Source organism: Aedes albopictus, chromosome 2, assembly GCF_035046485.1.
Source record: "Aedes albopictus strain Foshan chromosome 2, AalbF5, whole genome shotgun sequence".
In the NCBI taxonomy this organism is placed as follows: Eukaryota; Metazoa; Arthropoda; class Insecta; order Diptera; family Culicidae; genus Aedes; species Aedes albopictus.
Genome location: NC_085137.1, coordinates 284,742,094 through 284,762,414, shown reverse-complemented (window position 1 = coordinate 284,762,414; position 20,321 = coordinate 284,742,094). Strand labels below are relative to the sequence as shown.

General features: G+C 38.8%; 1 protein-coding gene and 1 long non-coding RNA gene across 6 annotated transcripts in view; one reads left to right on the top strand and one right to left on the bottom strand.

The window, feature by feature from the left end:
• Positions 1 to 20,321, top strand: part of LOC109416692 (uncharacterized) — a 215,140-nt gene that overhangs the window by 94,047 nt on the left and 100,772 nt on the right. The gene's annotated exons all lie outside the window — the stretch shown is intronic.
• Positions 13,210 to 13,668, bottom strand: LOC134287115 (uncharacterized). Its single transcript, XR_009997036.1, has 2 exons — positions 13,517 to 13,668; positions 13,210 to 13,451 (listed from the first exon to the last, which is right to left on the bottom strand). It is a non-coding gene; the product is annotated as an uncharacterized LOC134287115 (long non-coding RNA).

The following is a 20,321-nucleotide window of genomic DNA, read 5'->3' as shown; positions in this document are numbered from 1 at the left end:
TCCCTTATGCTGACGGTTATGTTGAGGTTGTCGACGAAACGGAGTACATATGCTTGTGTTCGTTGAAGTCGTTCCCATTTACTGAAGTCGCTCATCCGGGCTTACGATAATACTTCACCGATTCTGACTGATACGAATTGGTGATATCTTCTGTGATCAGAGTTGATCCAAGCAAAGACCGTTCTCGAATCTTTCCAAAAGAATTTGCGATCGACTTGAAATTCGTGAGAATTGATCACCGATTCAGCTAGACAAGTATCCAGAACTGGTGCGTTGAGTTCTAGTCGAGCAACGGAGAGATCCTTGATTAGCACCACCTGACTTTTGCGGATATCAACGTTACTTCCATCCCCTCAGGGCCAAATACTGCAAAATAAGCCACGCAAGCAACGAACGTCAACGAATACGTGGAGTTGCACCGGTCCGTACACTGTATGTTGGAAATAAAGCCTGTATACGCACTAATCGGGACGCGCAGATATACAGCTGTAACTTTGCAATAGATACAATAAAATTGCTCAAATTTGGCCTAATAATATCTCAAGATGTGTTCATTTCACCTACAAAATTACATGTGAATCAGTGCAGTACTTTTTGTTGTAGAAATGAAAAAGTAGAATGTGCGCCATTGAATTTTGTACAGCCCTTAGTTTTGCTTGTCAGCGCTGTTACTTTTGAATTTGGCGAAGGAAATGGCTGAAATTTTGAACACAAACCTCTTAATCTACAATTGTTGGATAGGCAAAATTTCAAAACAATCGATGCAATATCAACAATTTCATAGACGGCAATTAGTCAACACCCTTTATTGTGTCAATTGTACTATTGAAAGTTCTATACCAATAATCATCAAATTTTGCAGGCATAATATACAAATAGTCAACTATCTTCTGTGAAAATTTCATAAAAATTGGCAGAGAAATTCAAAAGTTATGAATAGGCAAACATCGCACATGAAAAACACGAAAATTGTTCACTAACATTCACCTCTATCAATATCAATAGCTTTCAATTCAATTGATCAATGTTGATGAAATTTTGCAAGAAAGTGTCCGTATAAGTATCATAACTGCTAACGAAATTTCATAATTATCGTTATAGAACTTTGAACTGTAGCGTAAAAAAACCATCTATTATTCGAATGAAAATTGGTCACGATTGTACAAAATGCTTAAAACCACATATGTTTGTTTTCCATCCACAGTTAAAAGTAATGCATCGATTTTAATGAAATTTAGCACTTATTTGTAAATAATAAACATACACCAAAGAGTTCATTTGGTCAATTTACCGAATCATTACAGAGCTACAGCCGTACTACTGTGTCCCGATTATTGTGGAGACAGGCTTTAATTACGTGGAATTCACAGTCCTTATAGTGGTTGGAAGCCACTGATCCAAAGCTGCCATTTGTGATACAATGGGTTGTCTATCAGAGTATCACACTCCGTGCCCGCCACCCATGCATCCTGAATTAGAATCCTTTCATGAACGAGGAAGAATGTTATGTGTCTGAGTGTATCAAACAGGCTCACTACAACCTTGAGCATCTCCCGCTTCGTTGGTACGTATTCCGGACAAAAATTTTCGATATACCCTCCTTCGGTGATATCGCGTATGAAAAAACGTCGGCATTGGGGGTCCATTTCATCCCCAAAAGTGGAATCTGACGATTGCAGTTGTGGCCCTTGGGAACAGCTGCATGTAGTCCTGCGCGTTTAAGTTTTTTTTACAAACTAGGCCGATCTCGGGGAACATGTTGACCCAAATGTGGCAACATCGATTATATAAATTTTGGGGTTTTCATCACGGTCTTCTCTCCACAAAAACCGCTGGGCCTGACGATCTTCAGCTCGAATCAGCATCCAGAGAAACATCTCCTTGGTGTCCCCACTAACAGCTATCTTAGGCTCCCTAAAGTGGCTTAGGACGACAACGAACGTTACAAGCAAATCGGGTCCCTTTAGAAGCACCGAATTGAAGGAAATCCCGTGTACCTAAGCTGCAGCGTTGCTTATAAATCGTATTTTGTTGGGCTTCCTAGGGTTGAACACGATACTTAACAGCAGAAACGTTACACTTCCATTATCAGTGGCAGCCAATTCCTCATTGTCCAATCGATCATTCGGTCTATGCTAGATTGGATTCAACGACTTCCGGCACCTAAACCAGATCACCTGGAAACGGTGATCGATTTTGGACTAGTTGTTCAAAATCTGATAGTTCGCCTCCAAGTGACAAAACAAGACAACCATCTGAACACTGCTTCAGGAACTGGTAGCTAAGCTACCGGCGCAACTTCTACTCGATTGGGCTCGGTATAAAATGCTCAACTCTACGCCGACTCTTGCTACTTTCGGCCCTTTCAGGACAGTTGATTCAAGCTGCTAGCGAAGTTTCCTTTAAAGTACCAATCTGGGATTAAATTGATCGCTTTTAAACAACTTTTGCAGATAAAATTTGCAGCAATTCAAATATTGGCAAAAGAATTTCTGCAAAACTATTGATTGATTGATTTATCTTTATTTGAGAGACTTTCAGCCCTTGGCTTCGTTTTGTAAAACTAGTACCGATTGGATCTCTATAAAACTACGTGACAGAATTTTGTCCAACAAATTTAAAGTTTAATAACTTCAAAAAATAAAAATGGTACTTTGGGGCGAAATTGATAAGCATACAATTGAACACCAGTTAGAATAGAAAATAACCCTCTCCATTAAATATTGATATTCTGAACACGAGTAACGCGACAAAACTCTTACTATGTAATTATACATTCAGACGTCCAATGGCAAATTGATATTTCGAAATTGATCAATAATCACCTGAAGGTATGCATTTCCTTTGAAATAAACTAGTTCAACCGCATTAAACAACTTCTTCAACTAAAACTAAAACTTTTGAATCTGATTCATGTCCAGAATAGCTACATGACATCACAATCAAGCTCATACAAAAAAGTGAACACAGAAAGTTCCCTGGTACTCCTAGTGGCAATCGATTGTTTAGTACCCGCGGTACCCACGGGCCCATATAGCCGAGGCGGTAAACGCACGGGTATTCAGCATGACCATGCTGAGGGTGACGGGTTCGATTCTCGGTCGGTCCATGATCTTTTCGTAAAGGAAATTTCCTTGACTTCCTTGGGCATAGAGTATCTTCGTGCCTGCCACACGATATACGCATGCAAAATGGAAGCTGAGAAGCAGGCTTTGTCCCAATGAGGACGTTACGCCAAGAAGAGAGAGAGAGGTTTCGGCTATGTAAGAAATACATTGAAAACCCGTTAAAAAAGCAATACAAGACTAACTTTTTTTAAAAAATGAAAGGTCCACAATCATCTTAGACATCTATGAACCAGATGGCGATCATAAAGACGTGAAGGAATTGCTAATATTGTATTACAGTTTTGTCCGAGAATGATCAATTTCATCCAACTTATCAATTTGACCCCGGTTTACGGTATTGGTAAAGCAAAAAATATAGTACAGACATATCTGGAGATGTTCAATCTGAAGACTAATACGTCTTTACAATAGTATGCATAATAAAGAAAATTTGTATTTTCTTCTCGAAGTCAACATTTGTCGCGACAACCATTGTCTGTCAATACCAAGGTATGTTTCCAATGAAACATTAACATCTAAATGGCAATCGATATATTGTAGATTATACCCCACATTGGACTATCACAGTATTTTAGTACGCCTAAAAAGTGCGATAAAAGTGCACATTAGCCTCGGATCGTTTCGACGTCTTCGGTGCACTTATTCCTTTATTTACAGACGTATTTACGTAGACTCCAACTCGATCCGACGTGGTCCTATGCTGCAATCACACTTTGAAGGTGAGCACACACTGTTGTGTTAGCTGAATTTGGGGTGCTTTCAGCAATATATTTTATATGAATCCCAGTCAGCTCTGTGATAATAAATTGAAAGTAGACCTGAAGGGATTAAAAATTTCTCCATGGGAAATTTTAAATGTTACAGGAAAATGGTCAGAATCAAAGTTAGCATGAGTTAACAATTGGCTACATTGTTGACTTCAGTCAGTTAAGACCAAATAAACTTTTGAGGGATTTCTCACAAAAGAAAAACAAGTGGTGCTATCGGGATATTGAATATATCAGCACTCATCAAATAAAATCCTGCCGTTCAAATTGGACTGAATATATCGTGTTTTAAATTTTTTATCTTTAAAGTGTAAAAGGGTGAAAAGAGTATCATGATTTGTGTTTCTGGGTTTCATGTCATACTAGATTCACTGAATCACGTTATTGGGAATTAAATCACGTTTTGGAATGAGTAGTGAGTGCATTTTGTTTCGCAAATATCACATTGATATTGCGTGTAATTCAAATTTGAGTTTACATAGTCGCATCTAATATGCAGAATCAGTATGCACTGTATTGATGATCTATTCAGTGTCTGTAAAGTGTTCAATTAAAAGTTTAGCTGAGTCTGCCCAAGTGCCTATAAAAACAATAATGGAAAGGCATATGTAGGGTAATTGATTTTCAATTGCGAGTAAGTTTACCAATAATTTATGAACCAGCTTTATTGCACTCCCTGGGGCATAATCGGCTTAGCTGCGGGCACATCCAATTAAACAAATGAAAGACTACAAACTCATAGATTTACCGATGGCCTCTATAGGAGCCATCAATCCCCCACTAATTAGCAACGATAAAAGCATGGCGAAGCAAATATATATAAAAAAAAAAACTGACCCAAGTAAAAGCAGAACCGGGAGCACGAAAAGCCCTCCGATTCAAGCACTAATAAAATGCACACACGAGCAGTCCATTGATCCGAACGGGGAGGGCCGGTTGTCAGCATGTCGGATCGTGAGTCGTCCGTAAAAGAGCCTAGAAACACGCCCAGATTCATTTAGCAAAATTGAATAAATGCTTCAGGCGGGTGGTGTGGTGGTTCGCTCTTTCTGTGGTTTGTCCACTGACTGGTGGTGATGGGGCCACGGTGGTCGGTACACAGCAAATATAACAAATAAAATACATTATCGCTAGAAACCACAAATGTTTGCTCCAGGATAGATCTCTTGGTTCGGGGAAATCACCAACGAATTACTTTTTGTTCGGAGGACCATGCTAGAAAAAGCAGTGTACTTATAAGCAACATTATGCGGGCGAATTATAGAAGCGTACAATGACGCCAAGAGCACTATTTGAAGGAGCAAAATCATGGTTGTATTTTTGTAGAGGATTAAGGCACAGAGTTAATGCTTTTCTTGAACAAGCTTTCACAGTCGACCTAACCACCGAATCAAGCGCTCTGAATGCTCCCGAAACTAAGTTCTCTGCGAAATTCTCTGGATCCTGGAAAATTGGTAAATGTGTATGAATAAATGATATTTGGATGGAAACAACATGATGATTGGTTAAACAACAAGATCTGTCAGCTAGAGACTACATCCCTTCATTGTACACTCTCTCCCGCATGCAACATCGACAATGCCACCATGAACAATACAATGTGCCTCACGGTTGAAAAGTCGATAAATGAGTAGAAAATAAATAATTCTTCGCATGCCCTCCTTCGCAAGAGCTTCCGATACCTAGTAGTTCAACCAGCTGAGCTGGTGATGCACGAAGCACGGTGAGAATGAACCGTTTTGATGATGCTAGAAATTGTTCCTCGCGGAGCCACGTCATTCCTGCGTCTGTCTACCTATACCTATCGAAAATAAATACCGAGCGCTTTTCCTTCGTGCAGCTTCTGGACCGGGGATTGGTTTGCGATGGGCGCTTGTTTTTGTGTTCTTGCCATTCATCCCCAGCTAGACACGATCAATAGCATAATTTGGGGGCATTCGCTCTCAATAGGTCTTTCGTCTAGAGAGGCGCCCTGGACTTTCCTCTGGCAGTCGAACCTCTGATGATCGGTCACGTCAGCCAGCCAGCGTGAAAAAAGGTGTGGGAGAAACATGTCTGTCTGCTCATTTCTGCTCGCTACTTTGGTTCGGGTTTGCCTGTTTGCTGCCAATCTCTAATGCTATTACAATTTTCCCAGACCTCCTCTTTGGCAGAAAGTCACGAAAAAGGTTTAATTTTAAGTCGGTATGTAGAGGGGCTATTTCAATGTTTTCTGAAAATTGCTACTTTCTGCAGATTTCAGCACCAATTTATGGAAAGTTGGAATGGTACAATATGTTATTTGATTTTATTTCGAACTCCTTAATTACACAGCAAGTACAAACAGTTGGATGAATCTGCGTATAAAGTATTACAATCGATCTTTACTGGTTATCTTATAGATTGATGTGAAGTACTCTCGATATAACGAACTCGATATAACGTACATTTTACTTCGAAACAGTGAACAAAACTTAAAAGATTTAATTTTCCCCAGCCAAGTAAACAAAACTAACAAAGTTATGACACGTGTTTATCCACGCTGAAACTTAGATCGTTTGATAATTTAATTTGGCTGGTTTTACAATATAAATTTTGATCGTCTTTCTTTGTTTTTATTAAAGAGACTTTCAGCCCTTGGCTGGTTCGTCGCGATATAAATTTTAAAAAACACAACTGATTTTCATGACTTTGCATGCAGAGTTGCTATCGATCGAGAAGGGTTTGCTACAAAACTGGATAATACACCATATTCTGTTATTGCACGGGGATGATGACTTCTCGATGAATTATGAAAACATAAGTGTTTGATAAAAAAAAATATGGATTTTTTTACATGGCCGTGCAAACAAAAAATCCGTTAAAATCGATACTTGGATGCCAAGGCAAATAAAACGTAACTGATTGGCATCGCAATCGCAACTCTCAGCATTGTCTAGCTGAATACCCGCACGTCTACAGCATCCGCTATATGGACCCTACTGAACTTACTAAAAAATTGAAATAATATGGCATTATCTAGGTTTAGCAGAAACTTCAAGTTTTATATAAACATGACAGCCAAACTAACATTTCACAAGAACTTTTCTTATCAGCAAATTGCGCATGTTCTTCTTTCCTCTTGATCCCCAGCATTGCATAAACTTAGCGTAAACATGCGTCCCCCACATCCAAAGCATTATTCCCATCCTTTTCCGTAAATACCAAACACACACTCGAGTCCAGCATCATTGAATATTTGCTGTTCCAGAAACACGACAATCGAGGCGCCATGTCATCATAAAATCTGTCCTTTTTATCATCCGAAATTGTTTGCGTAACCCAGAAAAGTGACTATTGCTCCGACGAAGCTGTAGGAATTTTATGCTGTTCCGTTCGGCGCGTGGTGGTGGTTGCTAATACACCGCACATCATGCTGCTGCTGCTCTCCATGCGCTCGCTCCCATAAGTGGGGCATTATTATGCTGCATGATGTCGCCTCGTTGCCGCGCTTCCTACTCAGAGCTAGGAGCCTGTCAAATATCGCACCGTTTGGCTATGTACTACAACAATACCATGGCTCCAAAAAAAAAAAAAACGGATGGAGCCGGCTGGGAATAGACATACCGCCGGGAGTGCGATATTATCTGCCGAGTTTGGGGTGTGTGCGATCCGATAAACGGGAAATAAATCAAATAATCGTTGTCTTGTGTTGGCCACGAGAACGCTGCTTCGGTGGAAAATATTTGGACAATCGCTATTTTTCTGCATGGGATTGACAGCCGGGGAATTCAGGAGAGACAATGAAGAATGTTACGGGAATTTGACTATGTAGCGCATAAAATAAATGTATCAACAATAATGTTGTTGGTGATGAAGAATTTATGAGTTTTTGCAGGGTTGCAGAGAAGCATTTCAAATGACGAGCTTGAAGATCTAGTTCTAGTGGATACCGCTTCTGATTTATATGCAAAAGGACCTTTCAATCCCTGGCTCGTTCCTTTCGTTTGACTTTGTAACTTTCTATCTACTTCCTGTACTGCCGTGTGCTGCATAGTCCCATGTTACTTTTTGACGATTTTGACTTTTTTATCACCAAAAGGTCTATTTTTACGTATACTTTCAGAATCTATTCTCGATTAGTATACTTTGTTCAGAAACTCCATGAAAACAACATCAAGTCAATTTGTACCATGTTCAGTTTCGTCATTATAAGTTGTCCCATGTTCCATTTTGAAGCATTAGCTGCCCCATGTTCATTTATTTTTTTCTCTCAAAAGCTTTCCGAACATCTCTGAAGAAATCCTGTACATTCTCCGGATATCCTAATAGCATTTGTGAAATTCAACATGGGGCAGCTTATGATGAAAATTACAACATGGGACAGCTTATACTGAACATCTTACATGGCATGGGACAGCTTATGCCGAGAAAATCTCGAAAATTGCTAGATATCCCGGCAATACAGTCCCCCCAGAGTTTAAAGTCTTAAAAAAAAACAAAGTAAATTGAATGTTTATGAACCTTTTTGTTCGTATTTCAATGATAAATACCAATTCTAACGTTATGCTGATGGATTCACTCTGTGTTTCATTACACTTGTTCGTGGAGAAGGAAACAATGCTGAAACTTAAAACGCTGTTTTGGAAAATAGGACAACTATGCTGCACACGGCAGTGTAGGGAGGAGAGTATTTCTCTCTGAACTATAAACGTATGTTCCTAGCCATCGCTAGAACTAGAAACGAATTGAAGAAATCCGTTTCCCTACCTTACAACTTTCACAACACAGTGTAAAATCAATCATATAACGCCTACAAGGTATGCAATTAAGTGAAATGTTTCGCTTCACAGTAATTTTTACATATACTATCACTTTACGCCTGGCATCCACGCACCAAAGCGTGAACCCTTATGCGAAAGATAAACATCGCACAATCCGGCATCTGCGTGACCTTGTGCAGGCGCAGAGGACTCAACGGACTTTTGGCAACAAGCGATTTCAATCATCATTTCAAGCCTAACTTTACCAATAAAAACTACGAACGGAGAAAATCGAAGGGGAAGTTCTCTGTTCCCATAGCAACTCATACATTGAGCATTTCCGAAACGTGAAAAATCCGGGTATTTTTTCACAAATTATCCCCAAAGTAGAGTGATACAAGTAGTCCCTAACGAAATTCAGCGCCTCATGTGTAAATCCCAGACACGAATGCCACATAAGTGGTAAAGTGTCTTTAATAAATATTAATAATAATAATGTGTAAATCTCTTTTTTATTTACATATGTTGCATACGGTGTTTGGTAAAGTTAGGCTTGATTTCTCTCCCCAACCCCGCATTGATCTGAAACCTGGCATAGCAGGCGTCGTTGTCGCTTGAAAAATAGAAGATCATCAATACTCACACACTGAAGATGCCTGTTAATCCCATTGGTTCCATGTGTAAGTGTAGCTGGTCTGGTGATACTGGAGTAGCAACTACGGGCGGTCATTCAATTTTCATTTTCATTTAGCTGTAAATCGAATTTGACATTTTTTATTTAATATGCGGGTAATTATCGCTGAAACCAGGCCGCAATTTACATAAAGTCTGGGATTTTCAATTTTTCTTGCTTTTTCGCTAGAAAATGATAAAAAAAGGATGAAAACCACTTTGGTTGGGTTAAATTGATGGACCCCTTACTTGCCAAGGGGCTGACAGAGTTACAAAAATGACGATTTATCATGAAATTGCACCTGATTAGTCGCGAAATACCAATTCATGTTGTAACTTGTACAAAACTTCACATTTCTATGAAGGGAAAGTATAGACCTTTCATTTGAAGTTAAAACATTTTTGGCGGTCATCTTGGATTTGGCGGCCATTTTGAATTTTATCATTAATTCGCAATTTTCGCTGTGTTCGCAACCACCGATTTCAAATCTGAACTCATCATTAGGAAGCTGAAAGTCTAAGCTCTTCAAAACATTAACGATAACAGGATCGACGAAATCGCGTGCATGCGTGTTGCGATTTTAATAAAATGTATGGGAGATTGGAAGACTAATTCACGTTTTCATCGATATTTCATTGTTGTGGTCAATTCACACAATTCACATAATTAATGTTTTGAAAAGATTCAAATGTTTCAGCGAGAATTACCCATGTATAATTTTAAATCTTTTTGCATGAATGAAAAGCTAATCATGTAATAGGGGAACTTATGTATGTATTTTCGGCAGTTTTGTTCTCTTGTCATGGTTTTTTTTGCAACCTGTTGAACTAAGAGTTGGCCACAAGGATTTTTCAACCGAGATGAGTTATATGCCCAAATTTCAGGCAATTTGGCCCAAAAAAAATCTCCATGACGAAGAGAACAAACCTGCCGATAAAAACCTTCGTCACCCTATCTTTCGACTATCTGTACTTGAATTTTGACAGCTGGATGAAAGTCGAGATATACAGGGGATACTCAAAATAACTGGGACAGGTAAAATTTTCACTTTTCAAAAAATGTTCAACTAGCTGTAACTTTTCGAAAAGTGCATCAAATATTCCTAAATTTTTACTGTAAGTTCATCAACTAGTTGTGTATCAGTAGTCAAAATTTGGGAAGGATCATTCTACACAAAGCTATAAAGGTTCTAGGAAAAGGTATAATTATCCGATAGCCAATTTTGAGCTGTTATATCTCCGGATTCAATGATCCGAATGCAATGATCCGAATGCAATGAAATTTTGACCATTTATGACTTATATAATGAGCTATTGAAAACATTTGACTAAACCTAAAATTCTTCACACGAAAGAAAATTATTTTTCTAATATAACACCAATTTTTCCAAAACTTCAGCATCGTTTCAAAATTCGAGATAGTTATTATAGTTCATTTGAATTCCCTCTAATTGACTTGAATTTTATTATCTTCGTGTTTCAAAGGTAAACAACCAAATAGCCGGCATTAAATTGGAAAAGTAATGGGATGCATATGAAAAATAGATAAATTTACTGAAAAAAACATGGAATAAATAAAATCGCCATAACTTTTTTTTTCTTATTAATAATTTCAAATAAGGTCAACTATTTTTCAAAGTTCATTATTTTAATCATAAATAATCAAAATTTCATTGCATTCGGGTCATTGAATCCGGAGATATAGCAGCTCAAAGTTGGCTATCGAACAATTATACCCTTTTCTAGAATCTTTATAACTTCGTGTAGAATGGCCCGATCTTTTCCAAATTTTGACCACTGATACACAACTAGTTGATGAGCTTACAGTATAAATATTTGATGCCCTTTTCGAAAAATTACAGCGATTTGAACATTTTTTGAAAAGTGAAAATTTTACCTGTCCCAGTTATTTTGAGTATCCCCTGTAAGTGAGTTTTAGGGACAATCTTCTTAATGTTTTGCGAAATTTGACGCAATGCAAAAATGACGCAGGATTTTTTTTAATAAAGATGAAACAATATAAAAATACTTTCTCAGCTATCATTTGAAATATAAGATGTTAGTGAGTTCTGGTAGGATAAATGCGAATCATAAAAAATGTCAAATTCGATTTACAGCTAAATGAAAATGAAAATTGAATGACCGCCCGTAGTTGCTACTCCAGTATCACCAGACCAGCTACACTTACACATGGAACCAATGGGATTAACAGGCATCTTCAGTGTGTGAGTATTGATGATCTTCTATTTTTCAAGCGACAACGACGCCTGCTATGCCAGGTTTCAGATCAATGCGGGGTTGGGGAGAGAAATCAAGCCTAACTTTACCAAACACCGTATGCAACATATGTAAATAAAAAAGAGATTTACACATTAATATTATTAATATTTATTAAAGACACTTTACCACTTATGTGGCATTCGTGTCTGGGATTTACACATGAGGCGCTGAATTTCGTTAGGGACTACTTGTATCACTCTACTTTGGGGATAATTTGTGAAAAAATACCCGGATTTTTCACGTTTCGGAAATGCTCAATGTATGAGTTGCTATGGGAACAGAGAACTTCCCCTTCGATTTTCTCCGTTCGTAGATTTTATTGGTAAAGTTAGGCTTGAAATGATGATTGAAATCGCTTGTTGCCAAAAGTCCGTTGAGTCCTCTGCGCCTGCACAAGGTCACGCAGATGCCGGATTGTGCGATGTTTATCTTTCGCATAAGAATCATCAGGATAAATCAGCTAAATCGGAGCATTGGTTACGAAAAATGACACGTATGAGGTAAACAACTTTGCTTAAAACATCGATTTGAAATCATAAGCCTTGTATTTTTCTTTTTTCCTTCGCGTTTCAGAACTTAAGGCATAATCTTACACCAACAATGATCAAGCTAAAAAATGCTGCTAACTAGAGTGATTCAAAAATTGTGCACATGAGCAAATTCTCCTATTATGACTACCACTGCAATGGTATAAATTACTTGCATACATAAACTGCAAAAGTCTGCCAGCAATGCTTTTGTGAATTCTTGTCATAACTCCTATACGAATTTTGAGACCATTTACTCGTAATTTATTTATTAATCCTTTAAGAAGTACATGCTGCATTTTTTCTGGAGCGTTCTTTCAAAACGTTTGCGGTAATTTCTGCACAAATTATTTTGGAAATTTCATGCATTTTTGAAATTCCTGCCATAGGTACTCTGGAAACGTTTTCCGTATATTATTTGAAATCTTCTTAGATTATTTATCTGGGAATTGATTCTGTAGTTGCTTTATCATGTTCCCGAATTTCGGAAATTGCGGAAGTTTTTTCCATAGGAATTATTGACCAAATTTTGAAAGAATTTCCGTATGAGTTCAAAAAGGTTTCAGAAGAAATTGTCAAATGAATCCCCAATGGATTTGAAAAGAAAGAAATTAACTAGGGGCGGGACAGTCCAGATGAATATTAATGATATTAGCAGTATTAGAAAGTATTAATCCAAGAGCCAAATGCTTTTAAATCAAGTAAGCCATGCGAAAACCTTTGACAAACAAGCAAGAACGAATGTCAAATTTCTCCAAACACCTGCCAGGGCCCAACCTCGCATAGTTCTAGCTCCAAGGATAGTCCTGTTGTTTGAGAATTGTATACAGGTTCCGGTGTAGCTGTCATTCTATATTAATATACATCAACATTTATGTCTAACGTGACATCAAAACTCCATGAATTACTTGAGTTTCGTCTTTTCTATCGTACCGATAGGATGCTGTATGTATTTTGCATCTAAGATTGATAGATCTAATGAAGAGGTTCCTGAAGGGATTCGTGACTACAGGTCAATAAAGCAGCCCACATGAAAATACTCCATCGACATGGTATTTCCATCATAATCTCTCTGTATTTAAATTACACGAATGGAAAGTAAAAGCATGTAAAATGAGTTTGCAGCAGTTTCTATAAGCTGTACGAAAACGAATTTATATTTGTGTTCGATGGCGTCCACTAGGGTTGATCGTAAGTTTAGCAAGTATACGGTTTTGAATTCTCCATCTGCTGTGTGCTCCAGGAGACGAACACCGATGTTTTCCCAGAAGAACTTCATATAACTTTATCACACATCGGTGGTGGACACATCGTTAACTTCGAAGCATCTCTGCGTTGCATCGCACAAAATCGTAGCTAAAACAAATTAATGATTCTTTACATTTCACCCAGATAAATATGAAATATGAGAAAAAAATTACCGTTCGTGTTTCCATTTCATTGACAAAAGTGGGATTGAAGATAAGTCATGACATACCAAAGAAAAAACGCTACAGTTTTTGATGAGGATTAGCGATCTAATATTTATTAGGAGGTAATAATCCCGGTATTAAGAGGTGTCCCGCCCCTAGGAAATTAAAAGACACGGACAACGTCTTCAGCTTTCGGCTGTACAGACTGTTTTGAACTTAACATTAGACAACGGACAACGGAGCATGCACCAGTGGAAACGGGGAAGAAACTATTCTCACGAAAAGTTTCAACGCCCGAAGCGGGAATCGAACCCTCACCCCATAGCATGGTGCGATTATAAGCTTGGTGACCCAAACCGCACGGCTACGAGGCTCCACGAATTATTAATTAACAAAGAATTATTAATTATTAATTAACAAAGAATTAGAGATGAATTCCCCTTCAGGACTCTACTCTCTAAACAAAATAAAAATTAATAACGAAAATAAAAAAAAATCACTAATTTTAATGAAACTGCAATGGAACAATGAATTTTATAAGGACTTGTAAAAAAATTGTTAAGGAATTCCTAAAAAAAAGTAATCTAAAAAACTGAAAAAGCCAATTTTAAAAGAAATTTTGATTTTTTTAATCTATTCGAAACCAAACCTGTTATGACACCAATTAATTTCTCATTTCTAACAAAAAAGAAACAATATTATATTCTGAGAAGGATCGGAATGAAAATATTAGCATACGCTTAGTAAGGTAACTGATATTTTATAAAAATCACTGTACAATTTCAATTCCCCTTTTTTGTGCTTTTCCATAATGAACAAAGTGCCTTAAATGAAAACACTTGACACCTTGTAACATCTGAACAATTATTACATCTTTTGACAACTCTTGCGTCACATGTGAGCTCCCAGAGATGCAATTTTTGCTTTCACATGACCGTGTCTAATTGCTTCCTGCTGCGCGGTTTTCTCATACTCGTTCAATACCAGAGAACAACATAATTTCATGTTCATATTCTTGTACGCCACCCCGTGATGCCTTAAGCAGCATTTTCTCCATGTTGATACAACGCGACATCAGTAGTGTCGACAATGATCCAGTGTATCTACTTACTGACTGTCTTGCTCAGCAACAACCTTTCCGAGGGGGGAAGAAATCGGCACGCGTTATGCTTCGTGAACGGGTTTAATTAGCATCATAAGTTCTGGTGAAAAGTTCGAATCTTTTCACTGACTTTTCTCCAGGCATTTTTTGTTTTCATACATATGGTATGGCAGAAAGAAATCTGGAACCGAAGGAATACTTGCGTCAATTACATACTTTTATCGAAATCACTTCAAGTTTTTTATTCGTTGCTGCTGGCGAGATAATACCAACTCGACTAAGTATAAGTGCATATTTTCGATGGAAGGAGAATTTTAATGGAACGTTATCTGCAGAACTGCTTGTTTGGAGCGCAAAGTTCCGTTTCTGTCCGCATTTTTGTTGGTTTGACTTGGGGATATCCCCCGTTGAAGAAAGTGGAAGCTACGAGTTGAAAGCGGTCACTGACTGATCGTTGAGCCCTTAAGTACAGGTTTCTGGCTCAACGAGATTGGCATTTCTGTTCGGTGGACCGAGTGCTGACCGAGGCATCCGGATTCACTAACCTGTAGAAATTAATAATTTCAGCTCTAAAAGGTAGCTGAAAGCGAAAACTGCAAGCAACCGAAGTGGGATGATCCCGAAAACGGCGAGGAACACTGAATCAAAGCAAAGAAATCATTAACGGATTTGAATAAATTTGCATCCATAAGTAGCAGCTTGGAAAGGTGAACGGATTTGAACTGCTGCTGGTTCGGGTTATGCATTTCCCAAAATGGACATGCGTGTGATAGAAAACAAAGTGCCCTTTCGCTAATGCTCTCTCTTGCTGTGGTTTTGATGATGGCTCAGCCTTTGAAGGAGTGCACGACTTGTGATTTACTTAAATCACGACGAAACGAAATGCGCTGCTGGATCTGTCAGTGGGGGCATGCCGTCTGGCTTAAGTACGCTTTAAAATACATTACGCAGAACTTAATGACCCCGGCTTCATCGTATCAATGACGAACGAGTTCTTCCTGCATCAGAGACATGCTTCAATTTGATGCGATGAGTATGATGACGTTTATTTATATTCCTTTCCCCAGTGCATGGAGAAACGGTCCGCTGAATGTTTCATCACACATATGACTCACTAAAACGATAATCACAAACAGCAATTACATATTTATAACTCTATCCAAGTATCATTTCGCGAGGTTTGCCTCTGCTGATGTTTGTCTGGATGTTGTGTAAATTGGCTTAGAGTGGACGGTCTACACTGCAACATGCATATATTGGAAGTTTCTGTTAAATGCACCCATCTGGGTAGAGTGTAATAAGATATGAAAACAAATGTCGTTATTAAAATAAAACTGCGAAAACTGAAAAACAGTTTTTAGCAGGAAAAATATATATAAGTTACATTGATCCTCTAAATTTGCATGGAAACCGATTTCGAAAACATTGCTCCTTAAAAAACAGCAATTTTCGAACCTTCTAATAGATTTTTTTTTTCGAATGAGTGTATACAATCAGATTGGTATCTTTTTATTTCGCCCTGTCTTGCTCATCGTTTGACAGATACGCATATTTCGACTTCCACTTGTAATCTTCCTCAGTGACATTGAGGAAGATTACAAATAGTAGTCGAAATACGCGTATCTATCAAAGGATAAGCAAAACAGGGTGGAATTAAAAGGTACAAAACTGATTACACTCATACGGGCATTTAAAGGTTAAACATACCGCTTTAAAAGAGGATTTAAAATGTATTGTAGTGATACTTCGAGCTATTTCTGGTTTTTTTTTTCAAGCTTTAATCTACAGTGCTAAATATCCTAGAAAATTTCCAAGATGTACAAAAAATTAAGTCAATTGATTTGAACTATACTTAGTTGTAGTGGAAAGCGTCAATAATAGGACCCCTTGCCCAGATGGTCCTACACACCCTATACCACCAACGTCACTAACGTGAAGTATGCTTTGGCACAAATCTTTGGCTGTGGAACTAAGGTAATATGACGCACCGCAAAGTGTAGCTAGTTGAAAAATAAAAGAGAAATTTACTTCAAATGACACGGCTCATTTCGCACTTTCGTATGCATCTTGTGTGGGGTAATGAGCATTATGAATCGAGCGCAAATTACGATACGTTGGAGCAAGCCAACGTCAAACCATCAAATTTTTTCTAGAGTTAAGATTTGAAAGTAGTGGTCACCCATAAGAAGGAGCTGATAAACATTAGCTTCACGTAATCTTTGTATGGTACTTTAACCTAGTTGGAGCTCTTCACGGCGTGACCATGTGCTTAAAGATGAGAGGAGGCATGCCTTTATATTTGATATTCCGACGGCAATTAAATCACCGTTCGCAACATTTGATGTTTGCCATCAAAAGGAGCACCTCAATGGTGATCTGGTAATTGCAAATGACTCCGTTGGAAATATGGGTTACACGGACCACATGTTATTGTGCGATGTTAGTTAAAACTGCTCAAATTACTCGAAACGAAATGATAAAATACTTTGACATAGTCCCTACAAAATCTTTACTACTTAATTTTGATAGTCTAATGGCTTTATCGGTAATTTTAAACTCAAAGTGTACAGGAGTAAAGATCAAAGTCATAATAAAATACTAGATTGTATTTTAGGTGATTTTCTACCGGACAACTGTTGGCTTTCTCGGCCAAATAAAGCCGGCCGAAACGTCGGATAATCTAAAACTAGCCGTTTAGATTGACCCTAGACCGAGAAAGCCAACATCTGTGTACTAGATTTTAAAGTATTCGCGAACAAGTGTCAAAACTGTAGGTGTAATTAGGCATAAAGGCCACATTTTAATCAATGAAACTTCTGTCATATGACCCGGCTTGGTTGATGGGTTCACACCATTATGCCAAAACTAGCGCCTGTCTGATCTAGTAGAAAGTGTAAATGTTTTGGTAGTATTAATGTAGTTCAGAAAGTACACTAAATTTCACACAAAATTTCAAAAATATCATATCTTCCTCGTTTCACTGGTGAATTTGCCAAGGAGCTCGTTACAGAATTCCTCCAGAGATTGCTTGAGTATCTAGGAATTCTATTGGGAGTTCCCCCAAGATCTCCAAGATCCACTAAAGAATTGCTCATCGTTGATGAGTCATCGAAAACTTCTCCGTATGTTATACACTAAAACCTCTTTTTATGCGTGTTATTTTTATGCTCTTTTAATTTATGCACCTTTTTTATACCCTGCATAAAAGAGGGAAAGCTACTCAGAACCAATATTTTGTATATTAATATTTAATAATGCCGGGAACTATTCCAACGGCTGCCAAGGGGTGTTTACATAGGAGAGCAAAGGAAGGATACAGGTTTTTTTGTGTGTTTCCGAAGGTCTCAAATGCGTTACATGGGGTCCGAGTGGGTCTTAAGGGGGTTTCGGAGCCATTTCAGGAATTCTCGGAGCATTTTAGGCTGGTTTCAGCGGCGTTACGGAGGCGTTTTTAGGGGTTTTAATTTAGGAGAATTTTTTGAGGCATTTCAGGATGTTTCAGACCATTTTCGGCGTGATTCAGAGGCGTTACGGAAGCGTTACGGAGGAATTTTCGGGGTGTTCGGAGCTTATCAGGTGCGTTACATATAGGGTCCGAGGGGGTTTAAGGAGCATTTTAGAGGCATTTCATGACGTTTCAGAGCATTTTCGGCGGAAAACGCGTTACTTAAGCGTTACGAGGAGTTTCCGTGGGGTTCGGAGCCTGTCAGGTGCGTTACATGGGGTCCGAGGAGGTTTAAGGGGGATTTTGAAGGCATTTCAGGACGTTTCAGAGCATTTTCTGCGAAATTCAGAGGCGTTACGAAAGCGTTACGGAAGAGTTTCAGAGGGTTTAGAGCCTCTCAGGTGCGTTACAAGGGGTCGGAGGGGCTTTAAGGGGGATTTTGAAGGCATTTCAGGACGTTTCAGAGCATTTTCTGCGGAATTCAGAGGCGTTACGAAAGCGTTACGGAAGAGTTTCTGGGGGTTTAGAGCCTCTCAGGTGCGTTACATGGGGTCCTAGTTGGTTTAAAGGGGATTTTGGAGGCATTTCAAGACATTTCAGAGCATTTTCGACGGAATGCAGAGGCGTTACTTATGCGTTACGAGGAGTTTTCGTGGGGTTCGGAGCCTCTCAGGTGCGTTACATGGGGTCCGAGGGGGTTTAAGGGGGGCATTGGCGGCATTTCAGGATGTTTCAGACCATTTTCGGCGTGATTAAGAGGCGTTACGAAAGCGTTACGGAGGAGTTTTCAGGGGTTTAGAAGCCTCCTAGGTGCCTTACATGGGGTCCCCGGGGGGTTTAAGGGGGATTTTTGAGGCATTTCAGGAAGTTTCACAGCAGACTCTGAAATACCTTAATACGCCCCTCAAACCTCTTGCAACGCCCTTTAAAGGCTCCTGAGATCCCTTGAATTGCCCCTTAAGTCCCTTGGAACGCCCCTGAAACCCACTTAATGCTATTGAAATATCCCAGAATTCCCGGTAATCCCATGAAAACACTAAAAAATCTTGACAGAACACTCTTTAAAGGCTCCTCAAATCCCCCGAAACAACCCCTTAAAACGTCCCTGAAGCCCCTTGGAACCCCCTTTTTGAGCTCTCTGGGAACTTTCTGGAAACACCCTTAGCCCCACCTCAACTACCCAGGAGCAAGACCTGTTCTCGCGAAAAAGATTCTCTAAAGCCCAAACTTAATTTATGCATAAATTTCCCTCTTTTTATGCCTTTTTTTAATTTATGCACATTTTTAATTTATGCAGTCCCAGCCATGTGCATAAAAAGAGGTTCTAGTGTACCGATAATTTCTGCAGTTTCTACCCTTCGTGTACCTTATTATTACACCTTCTTATTCCTTATCGGATTCCTATGTAAATTTCTTCAGGGCTTCGTTGGAGATGCCGGCATTCTTTCAGGAAGAAAACAAAAATAGGGATTTTCTCCAGGAACTCGATCGAAGTTTTTTGAATGTACACTTAAGGAACACAACTACAAAATGGGATTTCTTGCAGAGATTCCTGCCAGGAATGCTTGTTATATTGTTTGAGCAACTTCTTCAAGGGCACGTGTTGGAATTTTGCAAGTCTTGTTTTAGATTTTGTTTTCAGAGATGCCGTCAGGAATTCATATTTATCCAGGTATTCCAATGAAAATTTTTCCAGCAAGGTTACTGATAGACGAAAATTCTCGCGAAAGCCAAAAAAATTATTTCAGTGTGTATCGTCCCAAATGTTCATCATAAAAACAACAACTCGTTCATCTGCTCACAAAGGCGTGAATGAACTCATCCAGCGTGAGTGAGATGCCCGCCAACCAACTGGAATGAAAATTGAGAGTGCGCTCTCGAACTATATTCCATTCAACTGCGAAAGATCACCTGCTCGAAAATATCGTGTTGATTCTCAGCTTTCATTCCGATTCCCACTCACGGCGAAAATATCGTCGATTATGGAATCGGCAAGAGCATGAAGAAAGTTTCATCAGAAGCCCGTTTGTGTGCATTAGCGATCGGGGTTATTCAGAAATAAAGTTGTGAAGTTGTTTGGTAGATCGAGGGCTGACCTGTAAGGGTTCGTTCAAATATTACATTAGGGGTGATACACAAATTATGTCACGCAAAAATCGACCTTTTTCAACTCCCTCCCCCTCCCCACTATGTCACACTTTTTGTATGGGACCTCAATATTTTTTGTAAGGTTCGTCACGTTCTGCAAACCCCCCCCCCCCCCCTCC